General features: G+C 43.1%; 1 protein-coding gene across 1 annotated transcript in view; it reads left to right on the plus strand.

Annotated features, from left to right (window-relative positions):
• LOC138957419 (fibronectin-like) overlaps window positions 1-19,863 on the plus strand; it is a gene marked incomplete at its 3' end in the record, with an annotated part of 60,637 nt that overhangs the window by 29,170 nt on the left and 11,604 nt on the right. The gene's annotated exons all lie outside the window — the stretch shown is intronic.

Consider the following 19,863-nt stretch of genomic DNA (forward strand, 5'->3'; position numbering starts at 1 on the left):
ACACACTAACACACACTAACACACACACTCACGCACACACACACACAACGCACGCACACGTATGGGAAGGTCGCCAATCCTGGAACAGTTAAGGAAAAACAATCAGACCAGACAGAAAAATGGATATTGTAAAGCGTTCTTTATACTGTCACATACTAGACTCTATCAGGAAACAAACGAACAACATAAAATTTAACAAAAGTCACGCAACTCATCAAACTGATCATTATAAAAATGTCTGCATCTGTTCCACGTTAGACGCATAGGTGTGTAAGGTGAAACACTGAGTAGTCAAACTCGGAACACACGCAAACACACATAAACTCTCTCTCTAGCTCTCTCTGTGTCTCTATAACACACATATACACCTTCACACTCTCAATCAAACGCACACAATTACACATTGTCACACACACACACAAGCTAGGTAAATACGTCATTGATGTAACATTTTGATTCAACCTTTAATTTTATTTTATTTTATTTAAATGTCTGTTTTTCCACATAACAATGGATTTGTACCAAGGAAATAACAAATCGGATACCAATGTAAGCCTAAAATGTGAAAAAAAAGATAAATAAGGACTAAGTCTAGAAAAATCTGTTGAAGAAAATTTTAAAAAAATACTGGAAAAAATTAAGCAAAGAAACAATGTTCTTGTGTCTTCTACTGTCAGTGCAGTCATCGTGTGATTAATGTGCGCACATCTGACACTGTCTCGTGTCCTAAGGGGAGTTGGTGCCACACATAAAGCCGCAATATCAAATGCCAATGACATTATGTCCTTCCTGGTATATCCAAATAACATACTCTCTGCTTCAAAAATGGTATCGACAAGTTCTTGCTCTAACTCTGCTGTTAGTGTACAAGGTCTTCCTGTGCATTGTATTTCTTCTTTTGCAAATTTGTTTCTTCCTTCTAGATGTCTTTTGAGAGTCGTGACAGGAACACCAAATGCGCAACGCAAACCCATGTCTTCATGTCTCATGCAGCCCATTTCTTCTGGCAACCATGTGCACCGTCCGGGTCCCACAGTCCTGTCAAACAAATCAATCAATCATTCAATAAACTTATATAAAGGAAAAATTTGATTACGTCACTAAAACGGTTCTAGAGTAATTGCCCCGCAGACAACTGCCCCCTGGACAATTCTGCCGTGTGCTGACAAAACCGAGTAAGTCCATTTTTTTCAAAAATGATATTTTTTGTTCATCAAAAAGAAGAAATCAATGCGCATCTTTTGTGTTAATTTCTACTTTTTAGAGTGCTTAGATAAGCAGATATGAACAGGTAAGTCCACAACCAAAAACAACTTTTTAAGTGTGCATGAATGTTTTGACAAAACCAAGTAAGTCCAAGGGTTTCCCAATTTTCGTATAATGGTAGTTTCAAAATTCTTTCAGACGACTCATACAGAAAAGACGTCATTTTAAGTTTAGAACTCACAAATGACGTCATTTAAAGTTTAGAACACACAAATGACGTCATTTGATAAGGCGAGACATAATGACGTCACCTTATGACGTTTTATTTCAAACATTTTTCTTCTCTATATGATTCTCCTGACGATCCTTGTCTCCCTCTCTCCCTCCCTCCATCTCTCTTTCTATCCCTCCCTACCTCTCTCGCTATCTCTCTCCCTCTTCCTCCCTCTCTCAATTTCCCCCTTTCGCTCTCTCCTCCTCCCTCTCCCCTCATCCCTCTCTCCCTACCGCCAACAATCGACTTTTCTCTACCTCCCTCCTTCCCTCTCTCCCTCCCCTCTGTCCCTCCATCCCACTCTCTTTCTCTCCCTCCCTCCCCCTCTCTCGCCCTCCTACTCTCCCTCCTTATCTCCCTACCCCTCTCTCACTCCCTCCCTCCTCTCTCTCTCCCACCATCCAACTATCTCTTTCCCTCCCTCCCTCCTCCCCTCTCTCCCTACCTCCATCCCTCCCACACTTCTTCCCCTCCCTCTTCTTCCTCCCTCCCTATCTCCCTCCCTCCCCTTCTCTCACTCCCTCCTCTCTCTCCCTCCATCCCACTATTTCTTTCCCTCCCTCCCTCCCTCTCTCCCTCCCTCCCTCTTCTTTCCTCCCTCCCTCAATCCCACTAAGTCTCTCCCTCCCTCTCTTTATCAAAACCACTGGAACGACATATAAACAAACACCTATTATCGCACTTTGACCACAATCAATTATTTCACCCTAACCAGTCTGGATTTAGAGCTCATCACTCCTGTCACACTGCCTTAGTCTCTCTTGTTGATCAGTGGTTGGAAAGGATCAACGATAATGAATTTTGTGGAGCTGTTTTTGTAGATTTTGCCAAAGCTTTTGATGTAATTGACCACAAGTTGTTACTGAGGAAACTCACATTGTATGGACTCGGGATTGATTCTGTTGAACTTATAACTTCTTTTCTTAGTGACAGGCAACAGGCTGTATACGCAAACGCCTCAGCATCAAGTATGCAGGATGTACGATATGGCGTACCACAAGGGTCAGTTTTAGGCCCTCTCCTCTTCTCTATATACATAAATGACCTTCCCCTTCACATTGAGAATTTATGTGAACTTTTTGCAGATGACACAACCATACATTCTAGTAACACCAATTTAAGTCGTTTATCAGAAGCACTGCAAGAAAGTTTAAACCAGTTGAGTGAATGGACTGAGCTAAATCACATGTCCCTTAACCCCCAAAAAACAAAAAGCATGATAATAACAACTAGGCAAAAACGCCAGAACATAACCTCAATATTTCACGATCTAACGGTTAATGATAAACTTGTTGAAAAAGTCGACCATCATAAAGTTTTGGGAGTGACCATTGATAACAACCTGTCTTGGTCACACCACATCGAACAACTGTCTAAACAAGTGTCCAAGAAGGTTTATCTATTATCTAGAATCAAGCACTTTCTGAATTTGGAAGCCAGGAAATTATTCTTTAATGCTCATATTCAGTCTGTTATTGACTACGCGTCTACCTTGTGGGACTTGGCAAGTGAAAATTCATTCAAACCACTAATTAGATTACATAAACGAGCGCTTAAAGTAGTCTTATTAAAGAAAACAACCCTATCTGAGTTAGACTACATGAACTCAGGCATTCTTCCTCTGAAGGCAAGGCTAAGTTATAATAAAGGTACCCTTATGCATAAAATTATTCATGGATGTGTACCTCAAACCATATTTTCCAAATTCACGTTAAAAACTTCACGCCAATTGATGAGACTGAACATGCCTCTGCCTAGGATTGACCTATTCAAATCTAGTTTAGTCTATTCAGGTAGCAGTCTCTGGAACACTCTTCCGACAATCCTGCGGCAAACTAGCAGCACAAACGTTTTTAAGACCAGATATACGTCTTTTCTCACGAAGTCTAAATAAACATCTGTTGTCGCTAGAATGGTTGTTAAAACCAACAACCGGTGCTTTTTAACAATGTATTATTATTTTTATATACCCTGATTTTTTCGAATGCAGTGTATGTCAATGGGCATGGCATTTACAGCTTTGTTGCGTCAGTGCAATCTACTCTATAATTCTTAACTCATGTCAAATGAACTTACATTTTTCATTTAAGCAATGTATTGTATGTAAATTGATGATATGTTCTTACTTTCATTTTATTATAATCATGTAGCAGTAGTTTTCTTTACTTGCTTATTCTTTAGCAATTTTAGACTAGTCCCTCTTTAGGGCGAGGGCCAGATGTAAAAAAGCAGATCACTGCTTACTCTATTACCCTCGTAAAATAAAGAATTGTTCTTGTTCTTGTTCTTGTTCTTGTTCTTGTTCTCTCTCTTCCTTCCCCTCTCCTTCTCTCCTTTCCTTCCTCTCTCTCCCTCCCTTCCCCCTTCTCTCTCACTCAATCCCTCAATCTATCCTTCCCCCTCCCTCTCTCTCCCTCAGTCAATTCCTATATCTCTCTCTCTTCCTTCCCATTTATCTCTCCCTCCATAGCTCTCCCCCCTCCCTCTCACCTTCCCGCAGTGGGGCACTGCGGTTATGAAATTAAAGGCCCCTCCTGTTTTTGGAACCGCAGGAGCTTTCTAGTTTGCTGTTAGGTAGATTTTTGGTTCCTCTTTTCTGTCATGCTCTCTTTTTCTTCATGAATTCTTTTCTTTTTTCTGCCTTCTTGCTCATTCACCTGTATTTTTTCCAAAAATCTCTTCTCTTGCCGCTTGTCTCGCGATTCATGTATAGTTTAATCTGTTAGTGTTCTGATGTAAGTCCAGCAGTAGATAGGTTAAGCCTATTTTAACATACTGGAAACTGGTAATCTTCCAGTAGGTATTAATTTAGTTTTACTAAAGCCTGCTGGGACACAAGTAATGGGTTAGTGCATTTGTAAACAGGAATCGCTTGACAAGTGGCCCCCTTCATCCCCCCCTTCCTCGTCCTGATATGGCTCTGCGTAGTCGGCTGGACGTTAAGCAACAAATAAACAAAAAAACAAACATCCCTCTCACCTTCCCTCTCTTTCTCCCTCTCTCCACCCCTCTTTCCATCTCTCTATCTCCCTCCCTCCCTTTATTTCTCTCTCTCCCTCCATCCCTCCCTCCCGCTCCCCCCCCCCCCACCCCTGCTTTCTCTCCTCTCTCTCACTCTCTCCTCTCTCTTACTCTCTCTCACTCCCTGTCTAGTCTCTCCCCCCCCCCCCTCTCTCTCTCTCTTTCCATCTTGTGCAAATTCGTAGTGTTATTTTCACTGTTTTGTCATTTCTCTTGACAACACTTCTTCCAAATATTCTGGTAAAACCAAATAAATCCGCTTGCTTAGATCTGCGCATTTTTTGTTAGATCTGATATTGGGGGGAAAAGTGGTAAAACCAAGTAAGTCCACAAAATGCCCAACAAAACCAAAACCATCCATCAGATTATTATGAAAATCGAGTTTTAGATCTAAACGTAAATTAATGCTATTTATACAACTCCTGCAATGCAACCGAGGGGTGGATTAAATCTAGTTGATTATTTTTAGACAAGTGAGAAATTAGAACGAACTACTTTGATTAAACCCAAAATCACACGTGGATTATTCGAAGTAAGAATAAAGAGGGCTAAAAAATAATCAACTCTAGAATTTATTTTTAGAACATTTGAAACCCAGACGATTGGACCCTGTTGCGGAAGAATACGTACGATGTTGACTCAAAACTGTAACAACAATGGCTGACGTGTATAACTAGTCGACAGACGATGCCATTTTCTTTGTGTGTGTTTTTGTTGTTGCTTACTGTACATGACATACATTACGTGTAAAATCCAGTTCTTCAACAGGCAACAAACCTTGCACATTTCCAGAAGCTGCAATCTGAAGCGACCTATCTCTGATTCTAGCAGACGATCTCTCCAATGTTTAACACAAAATCAGCAAACTCTCCTGTCACATAGAACGTCCATTATATAGTGCAATGTTGAAATGAAGTTACCGATCTAAAACATTTAGTCGTTTCTTCTGAGACAATCCTTGTTCTCTGATCATCTACAGATTTACCGCAGTCTTCACCACGCGAATTCACAACAGTCAGACTTTCGAACATGTATACAATCTACGTAGGCAAGCATGATACGTCATGACGTCATATGATTCCCAGCATATTGACGTAATGCTAAACATCCGGCTATCCCGAGTTTTCTCCGTAATACATGTCCGTGGGTTTTTCAATGTTCGGTTATTTCCGTGGCTTCATACGGAAAGGGAACCGTCGTCTGCAATCAACGACATGGACCATTCTGGTCCTTGCTGCTGACAAAAACATGATTTTAACACAGAATGTAATGTCGGAATAGCTATATAAACGCTATTGTGTTTTAATCGTAGCAATGGGGTCCGATATTTAGACGAGACAAGTATAATGCCGACGAGTCGGAGACTAAGAATAAAGTAAAAGAATAGGGACTATTTGAATGACGCGCATTTGACACTCTGAGTGATTAGGCTGAAATGAAATTGCCTACAAAATGTCGTCTGCATGACTGCATGTTCGACCCGTGTTGGTCGTTGTATAAATAGCTTAAACAATGACAACTCGTTGATTACTGGAAAATAAACCACTCGTGGGTATTTGCAGCCGCTTGGTAATTCACTCGTGTGCTCCCTGCAAATACCCACTCGTGGTTTATTTTCCAGTAATCAACTCGTGGTCATTGTTTAACCTTTGCCGTGCTTCCTGGGTTCACCTGTACCCAGAGACACACTAAAATCATTGTAACTCTGGAACCATTAAAGGTATCGTTTTGAAATTTTAAGTATCTCTCACACACCTAATTTGCTCTCTGTCTGCAAATTTTTAGTGTGTACATGACAAAACATCAGAATTAATTGATTATGATAATTTACATAAACACTACCGATGGCGCGGGTTCACACATACCCATACTTTTAAAGAGTAGTAGTGATTGTAACTATCCCTCTGCCGACGGCGCGGGTTCTGCTACACCCATAATTACCAAAGCGGCGGAACAGTGTCTGTCTGCCTGTTTGTCTCCAAGAGACTGTCTGTCTCTCTGTTTGTCTGTCCGTATCTCTCTGTCTGTATGTCTGTCTATCCGTCTATCCGTCTCTCTGACTGTCTGTCTATCTGACTGTCTGTCTCTGTCTCTCTCTCTGTCTGTCTGTCTCTCTCTCTGTCTGTCTCTCTCTCTGTCTCTCTCTCTCTGTCTCTCTCTCTTAGTCTCTCTCTCTGTCTCTCTCTCTTAGTCTCTCTCTCTGTCTCTCTCTCTTAGTCTCTCTCTCTGTCTCTCTTTCTTAGTCTCTCTCTCTCTCTCTCTTTCTTAGTCTCTCTCTTTCTTAGTCTCTCTCTCTCTTAGTCTCTCTCTCTCTCTTTCTTAGTCTCTCGCTCTCTCTCTTTCTTAGTCTCTCTCTCTCTCTCTCTTTCTTAGTCTCTCTCTCTCTTTGTCTCTCTCTCTCTCTTTCTTAGTCTCTCGCTCTCTCTCTTTCTTAGCCTCTCTCTCTATTTCTTAGTCTCTCTCTCTCTCTTTCTTAGTCTCTCTCTCTTTCTTAGTCTCTCTTTCTCTCTCTCTTTCTTAGTCTATCTCTCTCTCTTTCTTAGTCTCTCTCTCTCTTTTTTAGTCTCTCTCTCTCTCTTTCTTAGTCTCTCTCTCTCTTTCAGAGTCTCTCTCTCTCTTTCTTAGTCTCTCTCTCTCTCTAGCTCTTTCTTAGTTTCTCTCTCTCTCTCTTTCTTAGTCTCTCTCTCTCTTTCTTAGTCTCTCTCTCTCTCTCTCTCTTTCTTAGTCTCTCTCTCTCTCTTTCTTAGTCTCTCTCTCTCTCTTTCTTAGTCTCTCTCTCTCTTTCTTAGTCTCTCTCTGTCTCTTTCTTAGTCTCTCTCTGTCTCTTTCTTAGTCTCTCTCTCTCTTTCTTAGTCTCTCTCTCTCTCTCTTTCTTAGTCTCTCTCTCTCTTTCTTAGTCTCTCTCTCTCTCTCTTAGTCTCTCTCTCTCTTTCTTAGTCTTTCTCTCTCTCTCTCTCTTTTAGTCTCTCTCTCTTTCTTAGTCTCTCTTTCTCTCCCTTAGTCTCTCTCTCTCTCTCTTTCTTAGTCTCTCTCTCTCTCTCTTAGTCTCTCTCTCTCTTTCTTAGTCTCTCTCTCTCTCTCTTTCTTAGTCTCTCTCTCTCTCTCTTAGTCTCTCTCTCTCTTTCTTAGTCTCTCTCTCTCTCTTAGTCTCTCTCTCTTTCTTAGTCTCTCTTTCTCTCTCTTAGTCTCTCTCTCTCTCTTTCTTAGTCTCTCTCTCTCTTTTTTAGTCTCTCTCTCTCTCTTTCTTAGTCTCTCTCTTTCTTAGTCTCTCTCTCTCTTTCTTAGTCTCTCTCTCTCTTTCTTAGTCTCTCTCTCTTTCTTTGTCTCTCTCTCTCTCTCTTTCTTAGTCTCTCTCTCTTTCTTAGTCTCCCTCTCTCTCTTTCTTAGTCTCTCTCTCTCTTTCTTAGTCTCTCTCTCTCTTTCTTAGTCTCTCTCTCTCTCTTTCTTAGTCTCTCTCTCTCTCTTTATTTGTCTCTCTCTCTCTTTATTTGTCTCTCTCTCTCTATCTTTCTTAGTCTCTCTCTCTCTCTCTTTCTTAGTATATCTCTCTCTCTCTTTCTTAGTCTCTCTCTCTTTCTTAGTCTCTCTTTCTTAGTCTCTCTCTCTCTTTCTTAGTCTCTCTCTCTTTCTTAGTCTCTCTCTCTCGTTCTTAGTCTCTCTCTCTCTCTCTTTCTTAGTCTCCCTCTCTCTCTTTCTTAGTCTCTCTCTCTTTCTTAGTCTCTCACTCTCTTTCTTAGACTCTCTCTCTCTCTTTCTTAGTCTCTCTCTCTCTCTTTCTTAGTCTCTCTCTCTCTCTCTTTCTTAGTCTCTCTCTCTCTTTCTTAGTCTCTCTCTCTCTTTCTTAGTCTCTCTCTCTCTCTCTCTCTCTCTTTCTTAGTCTCTCAGTCTCCCTCCCCCTCTCCCTCCCCCTCTCCCTCCCCTGCAAGAGGTCGGTGAAGAGAGAAACTCGATGCAACCACTGAAGTAGCGCTGTGGGTTTCCCTGAACCCACCCCGTCGTTAGAGAAATAAACGATAAAAACCCTCTTTCAAATGTATGGGTTCAGACAAACCCGCATCGTCGTTAGAGGAATAAACGGTAAAAACCCTCTTTCAAATGTATGGGTTCAGACAAACCCACATCGTCGGGAGTGTGTAGTCAAAAGCGGCATCCGGCAAAGGTTAAGCTCTATTTATACAACTCCTGCAATGCAACCGAGGGGTGGATTAAATCTAGTTGATTATTTTTAGACAAGTGAGAAATTAGAACGAACTACTTTGATTAAACCCAAAAATCACACGTGGATTATTCGAAGTAAGAATAAAGAGGGCTAAAAAATAATCAACACTAGAATTTATTTTTAGAACATTTGAAACCCAGACGATTGGACCCTGTTGCGGAAGAATACGTACAATGTTGACTCAAAACTGTAACAACAATGGCTGACGTGTATGCCTAGTCGACAGACAATGCCATTTGCTTTGTGTGTGTTTTTGTTGTTGCTTACTGTACATGACATACATTACGTGTAAAATCCAGTTCTTTAACAGGCAACAAACCTTGCAAATTTCCAGAAGCTGCAATCTGAAGCGACCTATCTCTGATTCTAGCAGACGATCTCTCCAATGTTTAACACAAAATCAGCAAATTCTCCTGTCACATAGAACGTCCATTATATAGTGCAATGTTGAAATGAAGTTACCGGTCTGAAACATTTAGTCGTTTCTTCTGAGACAATCCTTGTTCTCTTATCATCTACAGATTTACCGCAGTCTTCACAACAGTCAGACTTTCGAACATGTATACAATCTACGTAGGCAAGTATGATACGTCATGACGTCATAGGATTCCTAGCATATTGACGTAATGCTAAACATCCGGTTATCCCGAGTTTTCTCCGTAATACATGTCCGTGGGTTTTTCAATGTTCGGTTATTTCCGTGGCTTCATGCGGAAAGGGAACCGTCGTCTGCAATCAACGACATGGACCATTCTGGTCCTTGCTGCTGACAAAAACATGATTTTAACACAGAATGTAATGTCAGAATAGCTATATAAACGCTATTGTGTTTTAATCGTAGCAATGGGGTCCGATATTTAGACGAGACAAGTATAATGCCGACGAGTCGGAGACTAAGAATAAAGTAAAAGAATAGGGACTATTTGAATGACGCGCATTTGACACTCTGAGTGATTAGGCTGAAATGAAATTGCCTACAAAATGTCGTCTGCATGACTGCATGTTCGACCCGTGTTGTTCGTTGTATAAATAGCTTAAACAATGACGACAACTCGTTGATTACTGGAAAATAAACCACTCGTGGGTATTTGCAGCCGCTTGGTAATTCACTCGTGTGCTCCGCACACTCGTGAACTACCAAGCGGCTGCAAATATACCCACTCGTGGTTTATTTTCCAGTAATCAACTCGTGGTCATTGTTTAAGCTCTATTTATCTTATCTCGGTGGTTTAATCTAAATAATCATCACTTTTGAGACAGTTTATCAAACACTAAAAGTCGTTTTTCTCGGAAGTAGCGTCAGTGGACTTACTCGGTTTTGTCAGCACACGGCAGAATTGCCCCCCACCCCATTCTTTTCTGAGTGTTTACTAAGTTACCAAGTGTTGTATTGGTGTTTTGAGGTATACATAGGTAATTTAAGTCTATAATTGGATATCTCTATGATATCTCTATAATGCTTCCTGGTTTCAACATACACACACACACACACACACACACACACACACACGCGCGCGCCCGCGCGCGCGCGCGCGCATGCATACGTGTACACACTCACTCACACATGGACATATACACATGGATACTGTACACACCCACTGGGACAGGCTGATCTTTCTTAACCCAGTGTGGGATTTTCAGTGGGGCGACCACCCCCAACCCAGCGCGTCCCCGGGTGGCGGATAGGGGAACGGTCTTCAGATATGGAGATCAGCCGCTTGCGGCCGCGGACCAAACTGGCTCCGGGTGGGATCCCGGAAAATCCTCCCCCCTGTGCTCTCAGGGTAGGACGTACGGGCCATGAGCTAAGGGTGAGGTAACCCCGACAGAAAACCCCGAATGCTGAAGACGGAGGACCCGGGCCGCACGGCGCATTCTAACAAACCACGGGTACACGCACTTACGCAAATGATGACACAATCAACCAGCACAGATGGAAATGGCGCTCGCCCATTGAGGACCCCCCAGGGTGGAGCAGCGTCGGGTCCCATGCCTCAAAGGGACCCAGCCCCAACTACTGGAGGTCCCTCCCGTCCGTCTTGTCACGCCAGGGGACGCGGGAGGAAAGTGACTGGCACCACCACAACCAGGAAGAAACCCAGTCAGCAGCGACCTTTTCAGGTCATGCACTGGAACGCAGAAAGTATCCTGAACAAGAAGACAGAGTTGGAGCATAACCTGCATGAGAAGAACATCAACATCTGCTGTATTCAGGAGACGCACCTGACACCCCAAAAGTCCTTCAAAGTGAGAGGCTACCAATGCCTTAGGTCCGACAGAACAGACCGAAGCAAAGGAGGAATCCTGACCCTCATCAGGAACAACATCAATGCCTGTTTGATAGAAACGCACATGGAGGACTCCGAATATCAGGTGATTCGAATCCAGACGAAGACATCAGAATTCCATCTTGTCAACTTCTACTGCCCCAATGATAGACACCTCGCCCTCGACACGATCCCTGCAAAGGCCTCCAACTTCATCGTGGTGGGTGACTTCAACAGTCATTCACAGAGTTGGGGATATGACCACCTGGATCGGAGAGGAGAAGAGGTGGAGAACTGGCAGGACGACAAAGGTCTCATCCTTTTGAACAGTCCCTTTGACTGCCCTACATTCTACTCCAGAAGATGGCACACTACATCAACTCCTGACCTAGCCTTCTGCACGGAAGACATGCACCAGCTAACCAGCAGAGAGGTCGGAGAACAGCTAGGTGGAAGTGACCATCGGCCAGTCTTTTTGACCCTGGGCATGGAGTCCTGCACTGAAGCTTCCTTCCCACGGTGGAACTACAAAAGAGCGAACTGGTTCCTCTTTAGACACCGCACCAGCGAACTCACCAAAGACATCAGAGTCGAGGGTCGAGACATCAACATGGTGGCGAAGGACTTCAACATGAGCATCCTCAGAGCAGCGCGTGAGTCCATTCCCAGGGGTGCCAGGAGAGACTATAAGCCCTACTGGAGCAATGAATTGCAGGAACTGGATGATGATCTGGCAGACGCCAGAAGGGAAGCAGAAGTCAACCCGTCACAAAACAACAACATCCGCCTCCAGGAAGCCAAAGCCAAATTTCTCAAAAAGAAGCTACAGGCAAGACGGAGAAGCTGGCAAGAGAAAACAAGCTCTCTGAACCTTGAGAAGGATGGCAGAAAGCTCTGGAGGCTCACTAAGCAGTTGAATGATGAGAACACCAGCAGAGGAAAGATCACATTAGAAGAGAACGGGAAGGTGCTAACTGGAAAGCATGCTGCCAACCAATTTGCTGAAAGCTATGCAGCTGAGAGCAACCTCCATGTTAGCCCCGAGAAACAGAGAGAAGCAAGAAGAGAGAAAAGAGAGAGACCTGCCAGACAGTCGACAGTGGACGCCATGAGTCAACCACTCACACTCCACGAGCTGCACTCAGCTCTGAAAAAGTCAAAGGCGAAGAAGTCCCCTGGCCCAGACGGCATCACCAACGAGATGCTAACCCACCTTGGTAGTGCAGCAGAGAACAAGCTACTCGAGGTCTTCAACAGCAGCTGGCAAGAAGGATCGCTACCACAACTCTGGCGAGAAGCGATCATGATCCCCATCTTAAAAAAAGGGAAGGATCCAAAGAAGGCCACCAGCTATCGCCCAATCAGCCTCACCAGCTGTGTTGTGAAGACCCTGGAGAGAATTGTGAACGAGCGCCTCAGGTGGTACCTGGAATCCAGGAACCTCCTCGCCCCTGAGCAAGCTGGATTCCGACAGTTCCGCAGCACTGAAGATCAGGTCACTTACCTGGCGCAAGAAGTTGAAGATGCCTTTCAGGAACAGAAGCTGGTCTTCGTCACCTGGATAGATCTTCAGAAGGCCTTTGACAAGGTCTGGAAAGATGGACTCCTTGTAAAACTGCTGAGGAAAGGCGTGTCCAGCAACATGTACCAGTGGATTCGCTCTTACCTCTATAACCGCAGGGCAAGAGTTAACGTCGACCAGACCAAAAGCAAGAAGTTCCTCCTTCGTCATGGCGTCCCTCAGGGCGGAGTCCTCTCCCCCACACTCTTCCTTCTCTTCATCGACGATCTGGTGTCTGAGATGCCCAAGGGGATCAAAGCTGCTCTCTACGCAGACGACCTTGTGATCTGGTGCAAGGAGGAGCACGCAAGTACTGCCACCTACAGAATGCAGCAAGCGGCAGATAGGCTGAACGCATGGGCAGAAGATTGGTGCGTCTCCATCAACAAGGAGAAATCCTCCACCACCCTATTCACACTGTCGCCAAAGCAGAAAGCCGGAACCATTAGGCTTGGTGGAACTCCTCTGAGAGAGGATGAAGAAGCAACGTACCTTGGTGTCACCTTTGATAGGCGGCAGACCTGGAAACCACACATTGCACAGGCAGAGACGAAGGCCCGGCGCAAGCTAGCCATACTCAGGAAGCTGGCAGGTACCACCTGGGGAGCGAACGAGAAGATACTGAAGACAGTATACCAGGGAACAGTCAGACCCCACCTCGAGTACGGCTCCACAGCGTGGTCAACCTCAGCCAAGACAAACCTGCAGACCCTTGACCGTGTGCAAAACCAGGCCCTCCGACTCATTACTGGTGCAATGAAATCTACGCCCATCAAGGAAATGGAGAAGCTTACCACCATCCAACCCCTCTATCAGAGAAGAGAAGCCAAGACTATGGTACAGGCCGAGAAGCTCAAGTGCCTAGCCGACCACCCCATGAAGCACAGACTGAGCAACCTCACCAAGAACCGGCTTAAACGGAGCAGTTTTGTACACGAGAGCAAGAGACTTTCCCGACAGTACAGGGAAGTCCTGCCACAGAACACTCTACCTCTGACTCAAGAAGAAGAGGAAACCCCCAAGGCAACAGAGAAACCAGGCATCCAGATCTGCACCAGTGTTCCACATGTTACCTCAGGAGAAGATCAGAATGACACAGCTCGACAGGCACTCACCTTAGCCCTGATCGACGAACAGTACCCAAAAGAGGCGTGGATCCATGTATACACCGATGGATCAGCAACTAACGCCGTGCTCAATGGAGGTGCAGGCATTCTCATCCAGTTCCCTGGGGGACATCCAGCGTTGCCACTGGCAAACACTGCACAAACTATAAAGCAGAAGCAGAAGCTCTCATGCAGGCCGCCTCCTTCGTTCAGGACTCCGCAGACCCTTGCTACCAAGTTGTCTTCCTCTCGGACGCCCTTTCAGTCCTTCAGGCCCTAGAGAACGACAAACTCCCACAGCTGGCCAAAGCATTACAGATGGTCAGACAAACCAGAAGAGTTGTCCTCCAGTGGATACCAGCACACTGTGGGATACCAGGAAATGAAAGGGCAGATGAGCTGGCAAAAGAAGGAGCCGTGGAAGACCAACCTGAAAACAGTGTCAGCTTTAGTGAGCAGAAGACAATCATCAAGGCATTGATGAGGCCAAGGACAAACAGAGATGACTACCACACAATGTCCAGAGAGCAGCAAGTCAACCTCATCAGGCTGCGTACTGGCCACAACAGGCTCAATGCTCACATGAACCGAAAGTTCAAGCTGGCGCCATCACCAACCTGTGCCTGCGGTCAAGAGGACCAAACAGCGGAACACATCTTACAGCGATGTCCCTTACTAGATGAGGAACGAAAAGAAGTGTGGCCGTCACCAACTCCCTTGCAGACCAAACTATACGGCAGTCGACAGGAGTTGGAGAAAACGACAACATTTATCACCAGTGCTGGACTGATTGTGTAACCTCTGCGAACGCCAAGAAGAAGAAGAAGAAGTACGAACCCAGACATAGACAAACTGAAAGACATACACACAGACAAACCGACACAGACACACACACTTGCACGCCCGCACTTACACCCGCACTTACGCATGCAAACAGACACACTTACAGACACACTTACAGACACACTTACAGACAGACAGACAGACACACACACACACACACACACACACACACAGACACACACACACACACACACACACACACACACACACACACACACTTTTTAATTGAATTAATGGCTTTTGCAAATACATGTACCTGCACGAAGAGTAGCCTACTCATAAAAAAATCGGGGGGAGGGGGGGGGGGTGGGCAATTGTCCGGGGGGCAAATGTCCTTGGAGGGCAATTGTCCGGGGGGCAGTTGTCGGGGGGTAATAAGCCTGCTACCGACTAAAACAGCAGTATTCTGTGTATTGTTTGATGAGGGTAAGATGGAACAGAATGCGTCAAAGCCGGAACACTGTTCCATGTTTGCCGCTCTTATGTGTTCCATCATTGCCGCATGGCACCTGCATGGAAATCGAGCTTTGCTGTACGATACTTGTGACGTTTCCAATCTTTGTTTCCGTTCAAATTGTAACAAATACATGTGGGTTTGTAATAGCAATCAACATTTTATGTAAACGTATATAGATAAAGAGTAATAAAACGAATTCTAAGTGATAGAAATAAGATAGGGAGGCCCACAGAGAAAATCCAAAATGGCGGCCACAGCCGTGATTTTTTTTTTACTTTTCTCTGAAGATTTAAAAGGCTAAATAAATATTTAAAAACGTCAAACTACTTGCAAGGGTTTCTCCAGTTGTTGTTCTTTTGAATGATTGTTGGTATGTGAACGTGCTGTTTTTGGTTCATGAGTAAAACAAGTCCCGAACTTGCCCCAAAACGCTATCTCCCGCTTCGGACTTAGCCGCAAACGCGGTGTACAGGGAAAAAGCTATTTGACGTCGCGGCAAGCGAAACACTCGAAATCGTCACCCAAGTTCCAAGAGCGCGCGAAGAAAAACTATTTAAAGTACAATACTGAAATTTAGTGTGGCATAAGATCAACCCTTTGTTATGATGTATGTGAAAGAACGACTTATCAACATTTTATTAACGTCTTGAAAAAGGGTGGGTTCTGAACACAGTGTTTTACTTTTTACACAGATGTTTCTGGAAATCGCCCATTCCTGTCAATTATGTTAAAAGGCCAATCTACCAAGACAATGTCTTATCTAATCAATGTGTGCAATACTTTAACCGGGCCAACCGATTGAAGTGAAGCAATATTTCAACTTTTGCGCCGTCCAAGGCCGAATCGCGTATGTTCTGAGATCTCGCAAGGAAAAAGTATTAGATGCAGTTTACTGACATTTTGCATACCATCAGATCAATCCTTTGTAATTATGTATTCCGCTGAGCGACTCATAATTACTATTAACATGTTGTGAATATAGTTGATTCTGAACACAGTGTTTTTGTTTTGACACAGGCGTTTTTGGAAATCGCCCATTTCTCTCAGTAATCTTAATAGGCTAATCTACAAGAAGAACATCATTTCTCATCAATACGGGCTATACTTTGACCGGGCCAATCGATTGAAGTGAAGCGATTATCCAACGGCTGCGCCGCCGAAGGCTGAATCTAGTCATTTACAGAGTGATACAACTATTTGCATGACGTCGCGGCAAGCTGAAACACTCCAAATTATCGCCCCAGTTCCAAAGATTCGCAAAGGAAAGATATGCTAACCAGATTCATGAAATTTTGCGTGCGATACAATCAACTTTCTGTTATTATATGTTCAAAGGAGCAACTTACAAAATATATCATTACGTCGTTGAAAGGGTTTATTCTGAACACAGTGTTTTCTTTTAAACACATGCGTTTTAGGAAGTCGCTCGATCTTTCTTCTCAGTGATCTCAAGAGATAGATCTACCAGTAAGTTTAGTACATTTGTTCTCATCAGTATGTGCTTTGGCTTGACCTTGACAAGCGATTGAAGTGAAAAAACACAAAGCTGATCAACTCTCGCAGTCATACAAAAGCTGAATCAGTTACGCAGTGTTCAGTAGCGGGACGCACCGGTATCAGAGTATGCACAGTGAAAAACTTGACGTCGCGACAAGCCGAAATTCGAAATTATCGCCTATTTTCCACGAGCTCGCAAAGAAAACTTATTTTAAACAGAAAATATATTGTGTAGTGAAAGATCTCTGCAAAAGATCTATCCAGAAGTCTGTTCTCATCCTGATGTAGATTTGTTGGACTTCGCCTAGCGATTATGATTAAATTAAAACGCTTTTCAACTGTTTCACCGCCGAAGGCTGAATCAAGGCATGCCGTGAAATGTCACAGGAAAATATGTTATAATTTTAGGTTTGTCAACTCCCCACCAAAGTTAGATCAACCAATTAGCAACATCTTTAAAAAGAATAACCGAGCCTTCCAGCTGTGGTAATGATTTTTTTTCTCCGCGACGCGGCCTTGAATAGATCCATCAGTTATAGTGAACAGATCTAACAAGAACAGCAATTTTGCTTACATATGACTCGCCTTCGCCACAAGTATTATTATCAGAAACAGGCTATTCACGACACGCAGGACCCCGTGACCCAGCAAAATTAACAGACCCAAGGAGAAGGTTTGTTGGGGGACAATGAAATTCCGGTTTAAAACACGTGGACAAAACACGTAGCTACCTCACTGCAACATGGATTGCTTCACAGGACCGATCAGCACACAGAAGCCCTTTTCGCAGTAACCTAGCTGTAGATACTCGCTTTGCAAAGTAAATTCTCGGTAAAACGTTCTCTCACAAAACACACACACACACACACACACAAACACACACACACACAAACTCAAACACATACATTTTGATCCAGAATCACAAAGACAGAGAGACACATACACACATGCATACATACTCACGCACACACGAACACAAACATACACACACACATGAATACAGACAGACACACGTGCACATAGACACATATGTCTTCGCTCTCATTCCGTTAGTGCGAATTTGTTAATCGCTGTTGCCTCTGTGGCTGCAATATGTGGTTTCTTCCAAGTCAAGCGTGCATCTTGGGTTACTCCAACAAAAGATAGCGTTTCAACCTTAAATCGGAAGGTCGAGGGTTCGAATCCCGGTCGCGGCCGCCTGGTGGGTTAAGTGTGGAGATGTTTTCCATCTCCCAGGTCAACTTATGTGCAGACCTGCTAATGGCTTATTGTTTAAGACTTCAAAATATTATCAAAGATCACTTTGACAGTGTTACAAAGGGTTGTTTGGCAAAAGCTCATTCGCACGGAATCGACGTGATGATTTCTTTGAAAAACAGGTGCTATTTGTGGCCAAATGTCTAAGTGATCTTTGCTAAAAAATGTTTAGTCTTAAACGCTTTGGCGAATAATTCTAATTAAATTGTGTTGTTGAGAAATGAATTTCCTCCAAAAATGTCTTTACCTTGTTTAAAAAAAAAAATTTATTTTTACGATTTGTGTAGCATGTTGAAGAGACACGTTTGCCTGCAATCACGACTCGCTTGACCCCTACCCTGTATAACACAATTTATGAACAAGTAAAAGATAAAAACGATTAAATACTATGCATTTGTCGTAGAGCCAGTAAAATATCCTCTACGAATCTGTTTTTCGTTTTGATTTATCTTATCTGGTTCACATTTTACGACAATTTGAAAATGACGAAAAATCACTCGGAACAATGGGCGCGAATGCGTTGCGTTTCTTTTGCCGGGGATTGTACACGCAAGCACAAGACTAAGTGCGCACGGAAAAGATCCTGTAATCCATGTCAGAAGTTCGGTGGGTTATAGGAACACGAACATATCCAGCATGCTTCCTCCGAAAGCGGCGTATGGCTGCCTAAATGGCGGGGTAAAAACGGCCATACACGTAAAAACCCACCAGTGCAAAAACATGAGTGAACGTGGGAGTTTTAGCCCATGAACGCAGAAGAAGAAGAAGAGAAGTATGGCGCTGAAGTACTGTATAATTTAGTAATATCTCGATGTCTTTTAGACTATGATCCGCACTGGGTTTTGTAGCACGAATTACCTGATCTGTAGGTACATCTCATTGAATGTGTAATGTCTGTTTAACGATAGCTTTAATACACTTAGTCACCTGGTGTTCTTCTTTGATCGCGATATGTTTGCAGAATTCAATTCTGTGCTACAATTTCGGTCTGTTCTGTTTCATCTTCATGCTTGTGTGTTTATTGATGGTATTGTTATAATGCTGAATTCATTTCCCGACGATTTTTGAAATTCAGTAAAGTGTGACTGATGACTTCAAATGACTTTTATGGCGCTGAATTGTTTATTGTTCTTAATTGCTTCTCATAACTAATGATCTGACTTTTTGGCGCTAAATACCTGATGTTATATTTTAAATGTTTCTTTGTTCTGTTCTGCAATTGTATTTGTTACATTTCATTGATTAGACAATTTCTGTTTTGCTGTGAAAGTTTTTTTGTTGAAAATCTGTTGTTTGTGTCATTATTGCATTGCTGGGGATTTTGTCATGCTGGATACCTAACCTTAATTGCACCGCAACAAGGATAACAGATATTGTGTGTGTGGGGGTGTATGAGACAGAGAGAGAGAGAGAGAGAGAGAGAGAGAGAGAGAGAGAGAGAAAGAGAGAGAGAGAGAGAGAGAGAGAGAGAGAGAGAGAGATAGAAAGAGAGAGATATTCACATACACACATAAGCATACATACATACATACATACACACATACATACCTGCATACATGGATATATACACACTTACATACACATAATTTGCTATATAATCGCGGATATACAGGTTAAGGAAGAAACGCACACATTTTCAGTCAGGCAGATTAAAATATAACGCATAACTGCAAACTTGTGCTGTAGTTAGTGTTTTCTTGTTTGGAAGTAAAATTATTATCATTCAATGTGTGGAAATATGCTAAAATGTGAGGTTACAGATGTTTTTAAAGATTGACATTGCGGAACATTAATACATTTTATAGTTTTTATTTTAAATTTATTATTTTTGAAAATATTGATTTTCAAGCTTAAGTTGTAAAGTTTTGATTATACAGCATCAAAAGTATGACAGCTAGATTGTACACAAAGAGATCTTCAATTTGATATATCGTATGACATATTTACCTGTAAAACCACTGAAGATTTGCTTGTTCGCGTTTTTTAAATTTCGTGTGATGACGTCAATATAGCCTAAAATTGCAATCGGCTATAAAACCCTTTTTATTGCATTTATTGGTTCAACTGTGATACATTTGTGGTTGCTGCAATCTGTTTTATAAAATAAAACCGAAAAGGTCATTTCTTTTTGCTTTTTTTAATTTGTCGCCCTGTA

This window comes from Littorina saxatilis, unplaced genomic scaffold (assembly GCF_037325665.1).
Source record: "Littorina saxatilis isolate snail1 unplaced genomic scaffold, US_GU_Lsax_2.0 scaffold_384, whole genome shotgun sequence".
In the NCBI taxonomy this organism is placed as follows: domain Eukaryota; kingdom Metazoa; phylum Mollusca; class Gastropoda; order Littorinimorpha; family Littorinidae; genus Littorina; species Littorina saxatilis.